Source organism: Bufo bufo, chromosome 1, assembly GCF_905171765.1.
Source record: "Bufo bufo chromosome 1, aBufBuf1.1, whole genome shotgun sequence".
Classification (NCBI taxonomy): Eukaryota; Metazoa; Chordata; class Amphibia; order Anura; family Bufonidae; genus Bufo; species Bufo bufo.
This window is the reverse complement of record NC_053389.1, coordinates 52,593,186-52,614,399: the sequence shown is the minus strand read 5'-3', so window position 1 is coordinate 52,614,399 and position 21,214 is coordinate 52,593,186. Positions and strand designations below refer to the sequence as shown.

General features: G+C 44.0%; 1 long non-coding RNA gene across 1 annotated transcript; it reads left to right on the top strand.

Moving 5' to 3' along the window:
- The first annotated feature begins 14,759 nt into the window (after nt 1–14,759).
- On the top strand, nt 14,760–19,980 carry LOC120986826. The gene is made up of 3 exons (XR_005775803.1): nt 14,760–14,820; nt 18,439–18,640; nt 19,848–19,980. It is a non-coding gene; the product is annotated as an uncharacterized LOC120986826 (long non-coding RNA).
- Nucleotides 19,981–21,214: the final 1,234 nt, after the last annotated feature.

Genomic DNA, 21,214 nt, shown 5'->3' with positions numbered 1-21,214 from the left:
AACACCTCCAACACGTGTCTGGTACCGAAGGATAAAACTGGTTAAGTTTAACCGGGGTCCTATACCATCTAGACCAAATCTTATAATTAAGTTCCTGAATCTTGCAGGAAATTGAAGATTTATGGGTGAAAAGGAGAGATCTTTTCCATTGATCAGGTGTAAGAGGGTATCCCAACTCAGATTCCCATGATAGCATAATTTTCTTAGTTGGAGGAGGGAACTCTTCTGTGTCATCCCCGATCTCTCCAGAGTTCAGAATGGCATATATAAGAGATATGGAATGCCCAGGAGCAGAGGAAGCTAGGCATAGTTTCTCAAAATCAGTCACTGAGGATTGAAGTTGCATACCGGGTGCCAGAGATCCAGTGAAACTGCGTAATTGTAGGTAGTGAAACCATCGCCCTGGTGAGTCAGGTATAATATGGCCTAGATCTGTAAGATCTTTCAACCCTCTAACTGAGTATATATCTTTGACTCTAATCTGGGGTCCAGAATGTAAGCTGAGGGCTGGTAGAGCTAACAGTGCGGCTGGCATCAACGGATGACCAGATATGTGTGTGAGAGGGCCAGGTGATAACCTTTGAATAGGCATTTGGGTCAGTGTACTTGTCGGATACCAGAAAACGCCTGGGATAAGACCAGGGGCTAGAGTGTGTTCTAATTCAACCCAAAGTTTTCCCTCAAGATTATGGGTAAGGTCAATCACGCAGTTGGCGTAGTATAGAAAGTATATTATAACATTGTACAAGGAAGGCAATCCATTAGAATATACATAAAGATAAAACGTATCCTTTAATAATGTTACGATGAGGGTCCATTTACACGTCCGTAAGTGTTTTGCGGATCCGCAAAACACGGACACCGGCAATGTGCATTCCGCAATTTGCGGACCGCACATCGCCGGCATTATAATAGAAAATGGCTAATCTTGTCTGCAATTGCGGACAAGAATAGGACATGTTCTATTTTTTTGCGGAAACGGAAGTAAGGATGCAAATCCACAAATGCGGATGTGGATCCGCAAATGCGTATGCGGACAGCACATTCCGGCCCCATTGAAAATGAATGGGTCTGCACCCGTTCCGCAAAATTGAAAATTGGAATAGATATCCCTCAAAATGAAAATAAATGAAATTATTAAAGTTAAGCAAAAAGCATAGATGTGGTAGGCAATAACAAGTGCTCGGCGGCACTAAATCAGAAATCATATGTCCTACCACAATCCGGGGGGTTCCAGTGCACATCCATGAATCCTGGAGGGAAAGCAAAAACCATCTATCCCTGGGCTAGATGATGATGTGGTATTGAAGGACAGGGTGGGCAAAGAACTGTCCCTGATATTGCCCTACAGGGGGGTGCTATTCTGGCCCTGATAGCCTAACCACAGACCACCCGCCCTGATAAGAGCGACCCTGTCCGGAACCTTACCCTATATAAAAATGGCCCTAGTAAGCCCTTAGACCCCTGACTTCCAGGTGATCACTATATAGATCTATGTGTTTTTGACTCATTATAAAAGTATGTTATAAGTATATCGCACCCCTCTGTGTATCACACCTATCGATAGCACACCTATACCAGTCCTTAAAAGGACTTTTGTGGTCCTATTAGCTAGCGTTTGGTGTCACTAACAGCCTGTCCCTGCTCCACACAGCAACCTCTCCCTACACTGGCAAAACACTGAATGTAAAATGGCGGCCAGATCAGGTTTATTTATAAGGTAGGGGATATGTCCATGTGCTGAAAGGTCTCAATTGGCTGTCCTGTACCACCTGATGGATGTGTCACAGGTCAAAGTTCTTCACAATGTAAAATAATATGGCCGGTGCGAATATCTCCATATGTTTGCATGTTCAGTGAATCGCGAACATGCAAAGTTCGGCGCAAAATAACCGTCGGGCGAACCGCAAGGCCATCTCTATTCTTCAATTATATAAATGGTAAAAAGTATAAATCTGAAGGTGTCGGCCATCTACAGAGTAATGAGGAGGGTGTTGCAGAGAGCGATGAGGAGAAAGCAAAGCTATTAAATATTTTTTTCTCCATTGTATTCACTGAGGAAAATAAACTGTCAGATGAAATGCAGAATGTAAAAGTAAATTCCCCAATAAAAGTGCCCTGTCTGACCCAGGAAGAAGTACAGCGGCGTCTTAAAAAGATTAAAATAGACAAATCGCCAGGACCAGATGGCATACATCCCCGTATCCTAATAGAATTAAGTAATGTCATAGCTAGACCCTTATTTCTGATATTTAAAGACTCTATACTGACAGGGAGTGTTCCACAGGATTGGTGCGGTGCCAATATTCAAAAAGGGTCCAAAAACAGAGCCCGGAAACTATAGGCCAGTAAGTTTAACATCTGTTGTGGGTAAACAGTTTGGAGGTTTTCTGGGAGATGCTATCTTGGAGTACCTCAATGAAAATAAGCAAATAACGCCATATAAGCATGGCTTCACAAGGGATCGGTCATTTCAAACTAATTTAATCAGTTTCTATGAGGAGGTAAGTTCTAGACTTGACAGCGGCGAATCAATGGATGTCGTATATCTGGACTTCTCCAAAGCATTTGACACTGTACCACATAAAAGGTTAGTATATAAAATGAGAATGCTTGGACTGGGAGAAAATGTCTGTATGTGGGTAAGTAACTGGCTCAATGATAGAAAACAGAGGGTGGTTATTAGTGGTACACACTCAGATTGGGTCACTGTCACTAGTGGGGTTCCACAGGGGTCAGTATTGGGCCCTATTCTCTTCAATATATTTATTATTTGATCTTGTAGAAGGCTTGCATAGTAAAATGTCCACTTTTGCAGATGACACTAAACTGTTTAAAGTAATTAAAACGGAAGAGGACAGTATACTACTACAGAGGGATCTGGATAGATTGGAGGCTTGGGCAGATAAGTGGCAGATGAGGTTTAACACTGACAAATGTCAGGTTATGCACATGGGAAGGAATAATGCAAGTCACCCGTACATACTAAATGGTAAAATACTGGGTAACACTGACATGGAAAAGGACCAAGGAATTTTTGTGAACAGCAAACTAAGCTGTAGAAACCAGTGTCAGGCAGCTGCTGCCAAGGCCAAAAAGATAATGGGTTGCATCAAAAGGGGCATAGATGCAGGTGATGAGAACATAGTCCTGCCACTTTACAAATCACTAGTCAGACCACACATGGAGTACTGTGTACAGTTCTGGGCTCCTGTGAACAAGGCAGACATAGCAGAGCTGGAGGGGGTTCAGAGGAGGGCAACTAAAGTAATAACTGGAATGGGGGACTACAGTACCCTGAAAGATTATCAAAATTAGGGTTATTCACTTTAGAAAATAGACGACTGAGAGGAGATCTAATAACTATGTATAAATATATCAGGGGACAGTACAGAGATCTCTCCCATCATCTAATTATCCCCGTGACTGTGACAAAGAGACATCCTCTGCGTCTGGAGGAAAGAAGGTTTGTACACAAACATAGAAGAGGATTCTTCACGGTAAGAGCAGTGAGACTATGGAACTCTCTGCCTGAGGAGGTGGTGATGGTGAGTTCACTAAAAGAGTCCAAGAGGGGCATGGATGTATTTCTGGAGTATAATAATATTACAGGCTATAGCTACTAGAGATGGGTTGTTGATCCAGGGAGTTATTCTGATTGAAGTTGGGAATTTTTTTCCCCTTAAGTGGGAAAAATTGGCTTCTATCACAAAGGTTTTTTTTTTTGCCTTCCTCTGGATCAACTTGCAGGATAACAGACCGAACTGGATGGACAGATGTCTTTTTTCGGCCATATAAACTATGTTACTATTTAACTATGTAATGTCAGAATCAAAAAGAAGATTTCTAAAATGACCAGAGGGTATAAGCTGCACGTAGAGGAGATTCCATCATGAGTACAGGAAAGGCTTCTTTACAGTAAGAGAGGTTACACTGCGAAATATTCCATCATAAGGGGAGTAATGTCAGAATCAAAAAGAAGATTTGTAAAATGACCGGAGGGCATAAGATGCATGTACAGGAGATGTTACCATGAGTAATAGGAGGGCTTCTTTACAGAGAGAGCGGTTATAATGTGAAAAATTCCACCTTAAGATGGAGCAATGTCAGAATCAATAAGAAGATTTATGAAAGGACCAGGGGGCATAATCTGCATGTAGAAGAGTTGCCATTAGGAAAACAGGGAAGGCTTCTTTACAAAAGGGGGGTTACACTGTGAAATATTCCACAATAAATAAGATGAAGTAATGTTAGAATGAGTAAAAGGATTTATAGAAAAAGGACATCATCAGTGTGCAAAGGAAAGAAGGCATCATTAATGCAGGTAGGGCTTCTCTATAGGAAAAGCCATTACTTTCTGAAGTATAAAGGCAGAATCTATAAGATTTATGAAAGAACCATATGTGGCAGGAGCAGCACTATGAAGTGCCTTTGCGCTGTGGCATTAGAAGAATTTTGATATATCTGACTTTTTAGTCTAACCAGACTGTCTATTACTGTGTAATTCCTCTAGCGCAGTTCTATGGAAACAGGTTTAAAGAGCACACCAAATGCTTGAAATAACTTCTTTATTAACTTCACTTTTTCTACATATATAACACTGCCGCCTCCGCAGCAGATAGTCCATGTACATAACACGTGTTGAAAAGATATCACAAAATGGCGGTATGCATAAGATGGTGGTTCAACTGTTCCATCTTGTCATTCAACATAAAATGGTATATATATTTCTCTCTTGAGTATCGGTACTCTCACTTTAAGTTATTTAAGCACTTTATGATCTCTCTGAGAGGTATATCTGAGGTCCAACTAATAGTTCTACTTGCTGAATTTGGTCGCAATTTGCAGTATGCAGTAACTATTTGCAGATTGGTTGAGTATGATCTGGTATGGTTGTATGCAATTTGGATTGCAATATGGCATTTGAATGGTTGCAATTGGTAGAACTGTAAGTAAACACATATATAACTAGTTCAGTATACAGTTCTAATCACTATATTAACAGTAGGAACATTATATAACTGTTTTAAATACCTATTTTGGCCTCTTGCTTCCATAAAACACAGCTCTTAATGGAGTGAATGTCTGTTCAGCTCCTCTCCTCTGGTGTAATGATTCTAGCAGCTCCTGCTAGGGGAATTTCCCACACAGACTGTGTGTGAGGCTGGCTGTGATTGGTCAAAACCCTTGCTGTATGTGAGGCTGGCTGTGATTGGTCAAGACTCCTGCCCAGCAACAACAGTTTAACTCTATGCCTTCTGTTGTTTCTGCTGTGTCATTGAGCTTACCTTACACTATATAATGAATCTTAAAGGCATATTATCTTTTCTGCTTCTGTGAACACAATATATAACAGTTATATGACATCCAAACATGAAGTCACTGTAAATAACTTGCTTTTGTCTTAAACACACAAACATAGGAACTGTATTAGGTTATTGGCAGATCTAGATGTATAAACATATAAGCTATTTTAGCAACCTGGGACAGGTCTTAGCTGGCCAGCTACACCATAGGGTATCAGTTGTGTGTGTGGGGGAGAGCAAAATCCATTATTACACAGGGAACACAAGTAGTTATGTAGTGCAGCGACCTGGAGGGGCACGGAGGATTGGTAGTGGCTAAGATAGTGGTAGTAGTGCTCACAGTTCACTGTGGAAACTCCTTAGTAAGTGGAGGCCCACCCTTTCTCCCCTTGGGGCACACCCTAGTGTTGGGGCTCCTGTCTGATGGTAGTTGGGGTGCCCTTGATGGTGAAGAGTTTGGCTGGGTGCAAGGCAGGAGAGCAGATGTACAGATGGATGATGGAAGCAATGATCAGGTCAGTTAGTTGAGATAAAAAAAAAATTAAAACTAAATTGATGATGGGAGTATTAGTACAGATAGCAGCAGAAGGCACAGCTCCAAAGTATCTCACAGTATCACAGAGGTTACTTTTCCCAATAGCTACATATGGACAGCAACAATAATGGTAGTTGTAGTACTTCCTGTCTCTCTTTCTAACGACTATTTGCAGTCTCTCCAAACAAACAAATGAGTGATAGTCTGTTCTTGTTAACCCTTTCTACAATACCTGGGCGAGGTGAAGATTCTATATACTATGTGCTCAGACTAAACTCCCCAACTAACTAGGGGAGGGACCCAGTCCCTCACCATAGTAACCCAAACAGTCTGCCAATGTTAACCCCATATTGCCCATACATTGCTATTAGGTTTACACAGGGCATAGAAAGATAAGTGGTTCAACAACAAATCACATTTACTTGGTAACATTAGATTAACTACTGTATTTTGTCAGTAATTCTCCCTTTGCAGTCATCCTCTGGGGTACTGCAGTTACGAAAACAGAAAAGTCAGGAGAAACTATGGACACCTTCGGGGCAATTTTTTTCTGATTGCACTTATTCTGGGCTAAAAATCATTTTTGCAATTGGTCGTTATTAAAGCTGTTCGGCCATTTCTGAAAAACAAGGGTTAAAAATCAGTCTGTTTGCAAGCTGTCACAGCCTGTTTTCTTTGAATCTTGTTATCTGACGACTCATGTGCAGCTCTTGTCTCTGATCACCTAACCTCATAAACACACACTATAGCTCAATTATTATCAAACTGTTAACAATATGGTTTAAACAGGAGCGGTCACTTCTGACATTTCTGTCTTAGGCCCCTTGCAGATGAGCGTGTCCGGATTAGATCTGGATGCGTTGCGAATGCGTTCAGTGAAAAATGTGTGATTTCGCAGGCAAAGTCATTCAGTTTTGCCTGCGATCAGTTGTTCAGTTTTTATCGCGTGGGTGCAATGTGATTTAATGCGTTTTTCACGCGTGTAATAAAAAAACTGAATGTCTACAAATAACATCTCTTAGCAACCATCCGTGAAAAACGCATCGCATCCGCACTTGCTTGCGGATGCGATTTTCACGCAGCCTCATTCACTTCTATGAGGCCAGCGTTGCGTGAAAATCACAGAATATAGAACATGCTGCGATTTTCACGCAACGCACAAATGATGCGTGAAAACCACCGCTCATGTACACAGATCCTTTGAAATTAACAGGTCCGGATTCCGTGCGGGCTCAATAAGTACGCATCACGCATTGCACCCGTGCGGAATACTCACTCGTCTGCAAGGGGCCTTAGTGACTACTTGCATTCTCCGTCTAATAACAATTCTGGAGCATCTATTCTTATGACTCTGTGCTGTGCCATTCCTCTACTATTCCTGTTAGAAGTTTACAAATTAATTGCCAGCAGTTTGCAGAAATGTACTGGTGGGTGTTACCAGTGTCTGACTCAGTCCAATCAGTGATGCCAATGTCAGACTGTGCAGGGACACGCCCGACTGGTTACCACTCATCTGTACCTTTACTGCAAGCTGCCAACAATTCACTCATAAACTTCTAGTAGAAATAACAGAGTAATGGTATTACAGAGTCATAAGAATAGATGCTCCAGAATTGATATCACACGGGAAATGCAAGTGGTTACTGTTAGGGGAGGTGACAGGTCCTCTTTAAATAAGTGTTTATGACGTCAGGAGAGCAGAGATAAGAGCTACACATGACCTGTCAGATGACGGGATTCAAAGAAAACAGACTGAATTTTAACCCTTGTATCTCAGAAATGGCTGAACATTTTTAATAAAAACCAGTTGCAAAAATTATTTTAGCCCAATATGAGAAAAATTAAAAAGGAATTTCCCCGAAGGTGTCCATAGCCTTTAAAGCTCCACCTGCACTTATTGTTGATGGTGATTTTTCCTTTCCGCTGTACATATGGATATATACCTGTAAAGGGATGCTGGGTGATACTGTGAATACTGTATCTACATATAGTATATTGCTGTCCCATGTAGTGCACAGGGGGCACCGATTAGTCCTCAAGTAAAGACCACAATGGGGACTGTTTCATCCTTACCGACTTTGTGTTCATCTTCTTTCTTTCTTCTTTTTTATTCCGTTTCCTCCATACCATGATTGATGTATCGTTGTGTGCCCCCCCCCCCCCCCCGATGTCCACAGACACAACGGCTCTCTTTCCTCCTCTTAAATGGCCGCCTCTTAGGTTTCGACATGCGACAGATATGGCACAGACACAGTGCTATTGATATAAGACTCCGCTGAGCTTCTAGGGTCATTCTGCACCCTTGGGCCGTTTCCAGGCCTTTGACGGGCCGTCAGGTTTTTTATATTGTACTTGGCTGATGAGCAAATGATGCTGGACAGTTCCAGGACGAGAGGAGATATCCCTAATTATACCAAGAGATAAGATATCACCATGATAACGCAGAACATCAAACGGGATCTAAAACAAGGAGCTGCCGAAACACCCGGATCTGAGAGGCGCGGTGCAAACAGGACAACATGGATTTACTATTGGGGGAATCATAGTCAGCAGTTATAGTCCTGTTACATGAGAGACTGGCCATACACATAGGATAGATGCTGGCGGTTCTGCCGACAGCTATCACTCCCAATCCCCTCATATGCATGCCTGTTTGGCTGTGCTGAGCATGCATGTGAGCTCAGTAAGAAAAGGGGGAGGGAGCGTTTCTCCATGAGAGCAAAAGGATCGGGCAGTTGAAATCCAACATGCCTGATCATTGTCTTCCGTGATGAGAGTCGGGAGGCCCCCATACACATTGGATGGTCAGCCAGTCCCAAAGAGATTGGGGTTCACCTAACATACATCTAAGAGTGCATTCACTTGACCGTATGTATCTTGCGGCCACAAAGAATATGTATGGCGTCTGTGTTGCATCCGGTTTTTTTTTGCGCACTCATTGAAACAATGCCTATTCTTGTCCACAAAACGGACAAGAATAAGACAGGTTCTATCTTTTTTTGCGGGGCTGAGAAACGGACACACGGATGCAGACAGAACGCAATGTACTGTCCACATTTTTATCGGCCCCATTGAACAGAATGAGTCCTCATCTGATGCAGATCAAAATACGGTCGTGTGAATGGGGCATAATGTGTATGACCAACTCAAAACCGCCTATCAGGACTGTGCTCAGCGTATACTGCTCATCAGGACTGAGGACACTGTATATTCAGTCATCTGGACTGGGCACAGTATATACAGGTACCACTGGTCTTTAAGACTGCACTGTAAATACCACGGGCCTTAAAGGGTTTCTGTCATGAGAAATAACGTTGTGTAGCTGACTGACATTAGCGATGTGCTAATGTCAGCAGTACATAGCAGTACGCCTTATAACTCCCTGCCTGCCGCCGTTCTCTTAAAATAAAGACTTTTAAAATATGCTAATGAGCCTCTAGGCGCTATTAGGGCGTTGCTTCAGCACCTAGAGGCTCAGCCTAGGCACTTTTGGCACGCCCAGGTCCAGTTGATTGACTTTCGAGTTCTCCTCAGTGTCCCGAAAATCCCAGTATTCGGCGCAGGCGCAGTGAGTGAAGGACGCGCTCCTGCTGCCTGCTTCCTTCCTTCGGTGCAGGCGCAGTAAGGGGTATAGGCTGGGGGTTATGTCCCCCCCAGGCCAGTTTCCCTGTAGATATTTACGAACTGTACTCTAAAGCATAAACTGCAGCAATAATATCATGGTAAAGACTAGAGCATATGGGCCTCCGGAGGTTTAGTTCAACTCTGTGGCCTCGTGTTCTAGGGTTAGATTTAGGATAAGGGTTATTGGGGGGTTCAGACATGGGTTTGTGCATCATTTGTGGACACACCTTGATTTGCCTAGGAGCCCATACACTCTAGGTACAACCATGCTTGCAGCCAGTTGAGGAGGGGCATGAAATTGTACAAGGCTGCTACCAGTGGCGTTCCATTGTGGTAATTGTATGGCAGTCCTGGGAGGTAAAATGTGCCTCACTGTGGACATCGTTTGGTGCTACTGGTGTGGCAGGCGCAGCACTATGAAGTGCCTTTTGCGCTGTGGCATTAGAAGAATTTTGATATCTCTGACTTTTAGTCTAACCAGACTGTCTATTACTGTGTAATTCCTCTAGCGCTGTTCTATGGAAACAGTAGGTTTAAAGAGCACACCAAATGCTTGAAATAACTTCTTTATTAACTTAATCTTTTCTTCATATATAACACTGCCGCCTCCGCAGCAGATAGTCCATGTACAAAACATGTGTTGAAAAGATATCACAAAATGGCGGTATGCATAAGATGGTGGTTCAACTGTTCAATCTTGTCATTCAACACAAAATGGTGGATATAGTTCTCTCTTGAGTAGCTGTACTCTCACTTTAAGTTATTTAAGCACTTTATGATCTCAATTTGGATTGCAATATGGAATTTGAATAGTTGCAATTGGTGGAACTATAAGTAAACACATATATAACTAGTTCAGTATACAGTTCTAATCGCTATATTAGCAGTAGGAACATTATATAACTGTTTTAAATACCTATTTTGGCCTCTTGCTTCCATAAAACACAGCTCTTAATGGAGTGAATGTCTTTTCAGCTCCTCTCCTCTGGTGTAATGATTCTAGAAGCTCCTGCTAGGGGAATTACCCACACAGGTTGCTTTCTGTTGTTTCTGCTGTGTCATTGAGCTTATCTTACAATATATAATGAATCTTTAAGGCATATTATCTTTTCTGCTTATGTGAACACAATATATAACAGTTATATGACATTCAAACATGAAGTCACTGTAAATAACTCTGCTTTTGTCTTTAACACACAAACATAGGAACTGTATTAGGTTATTGGCAGGTCTAGCTTTATAAACATATAAGCTATATTAGCAACCTAGGACAGGTCTTAGCTGGACAGCTACAACTTGGGAGACATGTTGTGCTGCAATTTAAGGTTTGGCGCTGCTGGGGAGGTATGTTGTGTTGCACTTTAAGGTTTGACAAATGCTGGATGAGCCGAAACGTGTCTATTGTTTGAGATATATGATGTGTCTATTGAGATATATGATGTGACATAATAAAGATCATATAATAGAAGATTTCAAGTGCCAGATGGGATTTCTTTACATTACGCTTTGAGATTTTGTTCCTTCCCATGCCGACGTGCATCGGGATCGAGTGCCGACTACTTCTCTGTTTACCTGCACTTTAAGGTTTGGTGCTGCTGGGGAGGTATGTTGTGTTCCACTTTAAGGTTTCGCGGGACTGGGGAGGTATGCTGTGCTGTATTTTAGGATTTGGCGCTGCTAGGGAGGTACAGTACAGACCAAAAGTTTGGACACACCTTCTATTCAAAGAGTTTTCTTTATTTTCATGACTATGAAGGCATCAAAACTATGAATTAACACATGTGGAATTATATACATAACAAACAAGTGTGAAACAACTGAAAATATGTCATATTCTAGGTTCTTCAAAGTAGCCACCTTTTGCTTTGATTACTGCTTTGCACACTCTTGGCATTCTCTTGATGAGCTTCAAGAGGTAGTCCCCTGAAATGGTCTTCCAACAGTCTTGAAGGAGTTCCCAGAGATGCTTAACACTTGTTGGCCCTTTTGCCTTCACTCTGCGGTCCAGCTCACCCCAAACCATCTCGATTGGGTTCAGGTCCGGTGACTGTGGAGGCCAGGTCATCTGGCGCAGCACCCCATCACTCTCCTTCATGGTCAAATAGCCCTTACTTTCAAAGTTTTCCCAATTTTTTGGCTGACTGACTGACCATTTCAGGGGACTACCTCTTGAAGCTCATCAAGAGAATGCCAAGAGTGTGCAAAGCAGTAATCAAAGCAAAAGGTGGCTACTTTGAAGAACCTAGAATATGACATATTTTCAGTTGTTTCACACTTGTTTGTTATGTATATAATTCCACATGTGTTAATTCATAGTTTTGATGCCTTCAGTGTGAATCTACAATTTTCATAGTCATGAAAATAAAGAAAACTCTTTGAATGAGAAGGTGTGTCCAAACTTTTGGTCTGTACTGTATGTTGTGCTGCACTTTAAGGTTTGGCGGCACTCGGGATTTATGTTGTGCTGCACTTTAGGGTTTGAAGCTGCTGGGGAAGTATGTTCTGCTGCACTGTGGTATTCGGTGCTGCTAGGGAGTATTTGCGTGTTGGATGCTGGTATTTGGTTGCTGCTACTTTGCGGTCAATATTTGGAGAGGTGGCATTTGGTCGCTAGTAAGGTCCTGTCATCAGAATGCTTTGGCAGGTGAGACCTAAGTACAGTAGAAAAAGTTTGAGAAGCCCTGCTCTAGTGAACTCTTCTGGAAATGTTAATTAATACAGAAGATGCACACACAATGTGCGGCTGGAATTATGTTATGGTGGTGTTTACACATGGTGATGGGTGGAAGTAAGATCGATGGAAGTGGTGTGGGACTTATACAGCATCAGGTGCTTAAATTACACACACTGTGAATAAGAGGAGGGTTGGAGGACACTTTGTATACCACTGGGCATTAGGACTGTGCACTGTATATACCACTGGTCATTAGGACTGTGCACTGTATATACCACTGGTCATTAGGACTGTGCACTGTATATACCACTGGTCATTAGGACTGTGCACTGTATATACCACTGGTCATTAGGACTGTGCACTGTATATACCACTGGTCATTAGGACTGTGCACTGTATATACTACTGGTCATTAGGACTGTGCACTGTACAGGGAGTGCAGAATTATTAGGCAAATTAGTATTTTGACCACATCATCCTCTTTATGCATGTTGTCCTACTCCAAGCTGTATAGGCTCGAAAGCCTACTACCAATTAAGCATATTAGGTGATGTGCATCTCTGTAATGAGAAGGGGTGTGGTCTAATGACATCAACACCCTATATTAGGTGTGCATAATTATTAGGCAACTTCCTTTCCTTTGGCAAAATGGGTCAAAAGAAGGACTTGACAGGCTCAGAAAAGTCAAAAATAGTGAGATATCTTGCAGAGGGATGCAGCACTCTTAAAATTGCAAAGCTTGTGAAGCGTGATCATCGAACAATCAAGCGTTTCATTCAAAATAGTCAACAGGGTCGCAAGAAGCGTGTGGAAAAACCAAGGCGCAAAATAACTGCCCATGAACTGAGAAAAGTCAAGCGTGCAGCTGCCAAGATGCCACTTGCCACCAGTTTGGCCATATTTCAGAGCTGCAACATCACTGGAGTGCCCAAAAGCACAAGGTGTGCAATACTCAGAGACATGGCCAAGGTAAGAAAGGCTGAAAGACGACCACTACTGAACAAGACACACAAGCTGAAACGTCAAGACTGGGCCAAGAAATATATAAAGACTGATTTTTCTAAGGTTTTATGGACTGATGAAATGAGAGTGAGTCTTGATGGGCCAGATGGATGGGCCCGTGGCTGGATTGGTAAAGGGCAGAGAGCTCCAGTCCGACTCAGACGCCAGCAAGGTGGAGGTGGAGTACTGGTTTGGGCTGGTATCATCAAAGATGAGCTTGTGGGGCCTTTTCGGGTTGAGGATGGAGTCAAGCTCAACTCCCAGTCCTACTGCCAGTTTCTGGAAGACACCTTCTTCAAGCAGTGGTACAGGAAGAAGTCTACATCCTTCAAGAAAAACATGATTTTCATGCAGGACAATGCTCCATCACACGCGTCCAAGTACTCCACAGCGTGGCTGGCAAGTAAGGGTATAAAAGAAGAAAATCTAATGACATGGCCTCCTTGTTCACCTGATCTGAACCCCATTGAGAACCTGTGGTCCATCATCAAATGTGAGATTTACAAGGAGGGAAAACAGTACACCTCTCTGAACAGTGTCTGGGAGGCTGTGGTTGCTGCTGCACGCAATGTTGATTGTGAACAGATCAAAACACTGACAGAATCCATGGATGGCAGGCTTTTGAGTGTCCTTGCAAAGAAAGGTGGCTATATTGGTCACTGATTTGTTTTTGTTTTGTTTTTGAATGTCAGAAATGTATATTTGTGAATGTTGAGATGTTATATTGGTTTCACTGGTAAAAATAAATAATTGAAATGGGTATATATTTGTTTTTTGTTAAGTTGCCTAATAATTATGCACAGTAATAGTCACCTGCACACACAGATATCCCCCTAAAATAGCTAAAACTAAAAACAAACTAAAAACTACTTCCAAAAATATTCAGCTTTGATATTAATGAGTTTTTTGGGTTCATTGAGAACATGGTTGTTGTTCAATAATAAAATTAATCCTCAAAAATACAACTTGCCTAATAATTCTGCACTCCCTGTATATACCACTAATGATTAGGACTGTGCACAGTATATACCACTGGTCATTAGGACTGTGCACTGTATATACCACTGGTCATTAGGACTGTGCACTGTATATACCACTGGTCATTAGGACTGTGCACTGTATATACCACTGGTCATTAGGACTGTGCACTGTATATACTGCTGGTCATTAGGACTGTGCACTGTATATACCACTAATGATTAGGACTGTGCACAGTATATACCACTGGTCATTAGGACTGTGCACAGTATATACCACTGGTCATTAGGACTGTGCACAGTATACATTATGTCACTGTTAAGGACTGGCCAACGTGCAGACCACTGGTAACCAAGTCCATACACAGCTTTGGATACTGGTGTGATACTCTCTCCTAGTCCTCTCCATTTTATGGCCCCAATATTTGCAATAATTCTCATGAGACGCCCATCAGATCATGTTTTATATCTTCTTATATCAGCCCATAAACATCAAGTGACCTTGTAAATGGGCCATAAAGACTTGCGGTAATGAAAGTCATCTGCTGCCAAATCCCATCCCAGTGAGAAGGAAGATAAGGATGAAGCATATAAGCTCGATGGCAGTGGGCACCCCGACAGAACCAGCCAAGCCTCAACATGTGGACCCGGGTGGTGTGTCTGCTGGCTCTCATCCACTTCAGTGCAGCAGTTATTGTGAAGGTAAGAGCTGCAGCCTCAGGACTCCAGGATCTGACCAGAGAAACATCAGTCTTCCTGCACTAGGAAGATCTGGCTGAATGACTTTTAGCAACTAGTGCATTAAGGTTCTCATAGTTTTCACTCAGCACTACCTGTTTAGGAGCCCAAAATTACAGAAACAGACGAATACAGAAGGAAGACTGCATAGAGTGCAGGAGTCAATGCTCATAAAAGCAACACACAGTTATCCACAAAAAACTTCTTAGGGTGGAATACAGGGGTATAATTTACAATTAAAGGGGTTGTCTGACAGTAATAATATTATTAGGGGAGCAAGCAAGCTTATAAAAGAAAAAAAAAAAAGCACTAAGGGGCCATAACTACAGTGTGGGGGCACTAAGGGGGCATAACTACTGTGTGGAGGCACTAATGGGTCATAACTACTGTGTGGGGGCACTAAGGGGGCATAACTACTGTGTGGAGGCACTAATGGAGCATAACTACTGCGTGGGGGAACCACAGGGCCATAACTACAGTGTGGATGCACTAAGAGGGCATAACTACTGTGTGTGGGCACTAAGGGGCCATAACTACTGTGTTTGGGCACGAAGGGGTCATAACTACTGTGTGTGGGCACTAAGGGGGCATAACTACTGTGTGTGGGCACTAAGGGGTCATAACTACTGTGTGGAGGCACTAAGGGGCATTAACTACTATGTAGATGCACTAAGGGGCCATAACTACAGTGTGGAGGTACTAAGGGGTCATAACTACTATGTGGATGCACTAAGGGGCCATAACTACTGTGTGGAGGTACTAAGGGGCCATAACTACTGTGTGTGGGCACTAAGGGGCCATAACTACTGTGTGTGGGCACTAAGGGGCCATAACTACTATGTAGATGCACTAAGGGGCCATAACTACAGTGTGGAGGCACTAATGGGTCATAACTACTGTGTGGGGGCACTAAGGGGGCATAACTAATGTGTGGAGGCACTAATGGAGCATAACTACTGCGTGGAGGAACCACAGGGCCATAACTACTATGTGGGGGCACGAAGGGGTCATAACTAGTGTGTGTGGGCACTAAGGGGGCATAACTACTGTGTGGAGGTACTAAGGGGTCATAACTACTGTGTGTGGGCACTAAGAGGGCATAACTACTGTGTGTGGGCACTAAGAGGGCATAACTACTGTGTGTGGGCCCTAAGGGGCCATAACTACTGTGTGGATACACTGACTGCTGGTATCCAGGGAAACAGGGAAGGGGGTACCACCTTTAACTCACCCTTGGCCCCTTTACCCAACCTTGACCAATAACAAAAGACACCGACAACTGTGTCACTTTATTGCTGGGTGGTGATCGGCCACAGATTCTTTATTAAAGCGGTAAACCATAATATCGGAGCGGTATGCCAAACGCCGGACTCCCAGCGGGCAAGTTAAACCGTAATCATCAGAGCGGTCTGCCACTCGCTGGACTCCCAGTGGGCAGGTACGCCATCTGCTACCACCAGCGGGGGCTCTTAAGAATAGAAAAACAAAACAGAATAACCAAGTATCCATAACTGATCAGAACCGTGCACCTCGACCCGCCTCCCAAAAATGACCGCAAAGGGAGGGAGGGACAACCTGCTTCCACCTGCAAGGGGCGTAGCTATAGGGGAAGCGGCTGCTTTGGGGCCCTGACCCAGAAGGGGCCCATCCAGGAGGACTAAAAAATTTTGTCAGGGCCCCCTTAACAATGAAATTATATACAGTGACAGTATAGACAGTGTAGAAAACGGATGGAACAGCTGCCGGGCCTGAGAGAGCGATCTTTATTAGCCACAGGTATGTGGGCGGCATGAAAGGAAGGGGTTGCGAAAAAATTACTGGGGGAGGGGGGCCCCAGTCATTTCTAGCTACGCCACTGGTGACGGGGCCAAACTCCCTTAACGCCCCTAAGGGGAAAAGGGGTGAGGGGGAGGACCATCAGTCCCTGAGCACCCTCCCTATACAGTCGGGCGCTTGCCAAAGGGGGCATACCTACTTTGTGTAGGCACTAAAGGGGCATAACTACTGTAAGGTGGCACAAAAGGGGATGGATAGAATTGGGCATTTATACAAAAGTGCTGCTTCTGTAGTTTAAATAACATTTCTTAAAAAAGCAGTAATCACCTAGCCCCACTCCCCCGATGAACAGAGCACATCCTCCCCGGCCGGTGTTGTGTGCAGTAGGCGCAGTGACATCATCTCATTTGCTGCTGGGGAGCACACGGGCCGGTGACTGGCGAGGGAGAGAGCTGACGTCTTCCTGCTTTACCATCGTATTCAATTCTATCTGCATTCTCAGGGGGCAGATACAGGTGAAAGCGGGACACACCTCAGCCGTCCCGGGACTTCGGGAGAGCCACCAAAATCCGTGACTGTCCCCCTGGACGGTTGGGGGGGGGGGGGGGGGTATATGATAATACAAAAAATACAAACCACATCACATGTAAAAACTGATGTCTAAAGCAATATTAGGTCAATGTAATAAAATACGAGAGTGGCAGGTTCCCAATATAAGAGTGTTGGCAGCAGCTGCATCTTGAATGGGGGGGGGGGGGGGGGGGGCTGTCAAACACTTAAAGGGGTATTCCCATCTCAGATAACGATGCCATCAATATCAGATAGCAGCAAGTCCCAGAGGTGGGAGCAGCACCTACCTCTAGAAAAGACCCCCCGAAGTGAAGGAGAGAACAACGTGCAAGCACAGCCACCCTCCATTCACCGCTAAGGGAGTTCTGAAAATTTCTGAGCGAGCACGCTCTGCTATTTCCAGCAATCCCATAGAGTTGAACGGAGAGGTGGCCGTGCAAGCGCGGTATGCTCTCCATTCACTGCTATGCGCACGCTTGGCTATTTTTTCAGGACTCCCGTAACAGTGAACAGAGAGCATGTTGCGCATGTGCAGTGTGCTCTCCTTCACTTTGGGGGTCCGTTCTGGAGATAGTGGTGTGTCCGAGAGGGTATATCTTGTCTGAAATGGGCGAAACCCTTTAAGGCCACTATTCACATTACTGTATTACAGGTGACAATCTAATGTGTATGGGAAGCTCCTGACTCTCCTCCAGCAGATGATGTCAGAGAGGGGAGAGAAGGATCGGGGGAATTTAATTTTTTCGCCCAATCCTTCTGTACTGAACATCAGGCCTGCAGAACAGTAAAAAGGACAAGGAGCCAATCCATTGGGCCTTGAGATGCTTTATATAGTGCTCATTACTTTGCTGCCATCTGCTGGCAATTTGAATGCACTGTTTTTATTTTGCATTTCACATTTCCTTATATATGACAGGCTGAGTTTCATTATAATAATTACTGCTGTGAACGAGGTTTTGAGAGGACCGAATAGTTGACAGAATTATCTTCTTCCACATTTCTTCACTCTCTGCACTATGAGAAGGTGAAAGTCTAATATGGGTTAGCACAGGCTTGAACAGTGACCGGTGAACTGGGCTGCAGTATGTGTAACATGGCAGGCGGTTATCATTCCACGTAGCTTCTGTGTGAGGGTCTCCTAGCTCAGTGAGGTCCACTTTCCAGGCAGGTCCACCCTCACACATTGGTCTTCAGCCTCTGTAGCTTGGCGTTTCCAATCTTCTGTGTACTTTGCAGGTTGGAGATTTCACCTTCCCTCTGGAGACTGTGAAGAAGCTGAAAGAAGTTGTTGACAATGGAAAGGTGGCTGATGACCGTGCACGGAGCGCCGATATGAAACCATACGAGGTGATCTGCAGCAACCACGCTGTACCGGAACTTCAGGATCTGTGCGACGCCAACCAGCCAGACCTGGTGACACAGACGCTGCGAGGACTCGGTAAGAATCAAATGTCAAGATTGGGAGTCACCGAAGGGTCAGTAAATGGAGGGCACTCACTCAGCAATGAAACCTTCTGCAATTTCCCATAGTTTCTTAGTTCCTCACCGTTTTCAAGATCTCTGCTTGCTGTAACTATTAATTTTCATGGGATGATGACAGGAGCTCTGATAACTGGAAACCATCATCCGAATAGTCTACGGGAAATTGTAGAAACTTTCATGATGAGTGACAATCATTTACTGATCCCCTTTGAGTTTTAGGCAGTCCTATGTCAACGCAGCTCCAGTCGCATCCCCCTCCTTCTTCATTAAGTCCTGATATTTATAAAGTGGTTTATCACTCCCACCATCCCTGTCCTTAGGAGCTCACACTCTAATTTTCCCATCTCATACACAATGTATCACTCCCATCATCCCTGTCCTTAGGAGCTCACACTCTAATTTTCCAGTCACAATTTATCATTCCCATCATGCCTGTCCCCAGGAGCTCACACTCTGATCTTCTCATCTCACTTACAATGTATCACTCCCATCATCCCTGTCCCCAGACGATGGCACTCTGATAATCCTATTTCACACACAATGTATTACTTCCATCATGTCTGCTTCTATGCACAAGTTATGACTCCCACCATCCCTGTCCTCAGGTGCTAACACTCCAATCTTCCTATATAATACAGAATGTATCACTCCCATCATCCCTGTCCTCAGGAGCTGATACAAAATGTATCATCCCTGCCCCCAGTAGCTAAACATTTAATCTCCCTGTCGCATGCACACATTATCACTCCCACCATCCCTGCCCCCAGGACTCCCATCATACCTGTCCCGTCCACTGACACTCTCATCTCCCTATTTTACATATAATCTATCACTCCAATCATCTCTGCCCAGGAGCTCACACCCTAATCTATCTCACACAGTATTACTCCCATCATCCATTTCCAGGAAACCACAATCTAGTCTAACTCACATACAATATGCCTCCCATCATACCTGTCCCCGGTCTCCCTATCTCACTCATGATCTATCACTCCCATCATCTCTGTGCCCAGGAGCTCACACTCTAATCTGCTGCAGCGTCATAACAATTATACTACATGGAGTCCAGCCTCTTCATCATTATGTTTCGGGCATGTCCTTCCATTGACTTGTGGTGTTCTCTACACTCTACCTATATATGTCTTCCTTATGTTTCCCTCCAGCACTTGTCGCAGATAAGATGGACGCCTGTGAAGTTTGCGCCTTTGCAGCATGCAGTGGCTGCTAGTCGTCTGCTGCCGCCGCTGATCTTCCGCTCTCGCGGTTCATTATGGAGAATCTTCTGTGAAGTAACACATTAATAAATGCTGTGACGAGATCTCCTCGTATGTCGTCTTTACTGATCACTGACACAAAGCACCAACCCTGGAGAAAAAAAATCACCCCTCCCTGCTACCGACCAGGGGCCAGACGGCAGAACAGCCCAGAGAAATACACCCCTGACAAAGAAAAAACACCGCAACATACAGGACAGTATACCGAGCAACACATAGGACAACATACAGGACAGTATACCGAGCAACACATAGGACAACATACAGGACAGTATACCGAGCAACACATAGGACAACGTACAGGACAGTATACTGAGCAACACATAAGACAACATACAGGACAGTATACTGAGCAACACATAGGACAACATGCAGGACAGTATACCGAGCAACACATAGGACAACGTACAGGACAGTATACCGAGCAACACATATAACAACATACCGGACAGTATACCGAGCAACACATAGGACAACATGCAGGACAGTATACCGAGCAACACATAGGACAACATACCGGACAGTTTACCGAGCAACACATAGGACAACATACCGGACAGTATACCGAGCAACACATAGGACAACGTACAGGACAGTATACCGAGCAACACATAGGACAACATACCGGACAGTATACCGAGCAACACATAGGACAACATGCAGGACAGTATACCGAGCAACACATAGGACAACATACCGGACAGTTTACCGAGCAACACATAGGACAACATACCGGACAGTATACCGAGCAACACATAGGACAACATACCGGACAGTATACCGAGCAACACATAGGACAACATACCAGACAGTATACTGAGCAACACATAGGACAACATACAGGACAGTATACCGAGCAACACATAGGACAACATACCGGACAGTATACCGAGCAACACATAGGACAACGTACAGGACAGTATACTGAGCAACACATAGGACAACGTACAGGACAGTATACCGAGCAACACATAGGACAACGTACAGGACAGTATACTGAGCAACACATAGGACAACATACCGGACAGTATACCGAGCAACACATAGGACAACGTACAGGACAGTATACCGAGCAACACATAGGACAACGTACAGGACAGTATACCGAGCAACACATAGGACAACGTACAGGACAGTATACCGAGCAACACATAGGACAACGTACAGGACAGTATACCGAGCAACACATAGGACAACGTACAGGACAGTATACTGAGCAACACATAGGACAACATACCGGACAGTATACCGAGCAA